The sequence below is a fragment of the Halictus rubicundus genome, unplaced genomic scaffold, assembly GCF_050948215.1.
Source record: "Halictus rubicundus isolate RS-2024b unplaced genomic scaffold, iyHalRubi1_principal scaffold0020, whole genome shotgun sequence".
Taxonomy (NCBI): domain Eukaryota; kingdom Metazoa; phylum Arthropoda; class Insecta; order Hymenoptera; family Halictidae; genus Halictus; species Halictus rubicundus.
Window position 1 is genome coordinate 3,497,010 of NW_027488561.1, and position 1,228 is coordinate 3,498,237.

Below are 1,228 nucleotides of genomic sequence, written 5' to 3' on the forward strand. Positions count from 1 at the left end.
TGTATTTTAGATGCTGGTGCCAAACTGTTTGAATACATAATCCGAGCGAGGTTACACAAGGAACTAGGAGCGAGGCCGTTCAGCAAATACCAGTTTGGATTCACGAGAGGAACATCGACGATCCACGCAATGGAAGAACTAAGAAAGGCTGCCATAGAGGCTTCCAACAAAAACAGATACGCCGCCATGATTGCGCTGGACGTAAAAAATGCGTTTAACTCGCTAAGCTGGGCGGCCATCCACAAGGAAATTAAAAATAGAAATATCCCCGAGTACCTCGCTCGGATAATCAAGGAGTATTTCAATGATAGAGCAGTGAACTATGAAGCACCCGAGGGAAAAATCAGCTTGAATATGGAGATGGGAGTACCTCAGGGATCGGTTCTGGGACCCTTTCTCTGGAACATGGTCTACGACGGATTACTGAGCAAGGACAACCCCCCCATGTGTAAGAAAATAGCATTCGCAGACGACATAGCGATTGTAGCTCAAGCAACAACTGTTAGAAGATTAAAAATCAGGGCAGAACAGATGGTAGAAGAAACAAGAATCTGGATGGAATCGGCGGGCCTCTCCCTGGCCGAAAACAAGACGGAGATAAAGATGCTGAACTGCAAGAGGGTGGAAGAGGGCCTTACCTTCAAGATAGGGGAAGCTGAGATAACACCTACGCAAGAGGTAAAATATCTAGGAGTAATTTTTGACTCTGGCAAAAGATTCAGAAAACATATAGGAAGATCTACTAACAAAGCCATCAGGACTATGTCAGCTCTTAGTAGAATTATGACAAATTCCATGAGAACCAGACAGTCGGGGAGAAGACTATACTATATGACAATGGAATCGATAGTTATGTACGGAGCTCCTATATGGGCGGAAGCAGCGGATAAACCAACCAATAGGAAATTGTTAAAAAATACTCAAAAAATAGGTCTCACAAGGGTAATATCTGCGTACAGATCAGTTCCACTGGAGACGCTGACAGTATTATCCGGCATTCCACCATGGGGACTGAAGATTGATGAGAGAAGAGAGATCTTTGACAAAGAATACGAGATGGACGAGATTCTGCTAAACCAGGAAAGGTTAACCGGAGAGGAATTCATCGGTACTAGACAAATGCCGGAGGACAACCTTGAAGAAGTCGAGGAAAGTACGAACCCACCATCTGACACACTAAGGAGTCGACTCAAGAAGATCTTCAGAAGGCAGGCGAAAGAAAGAACCC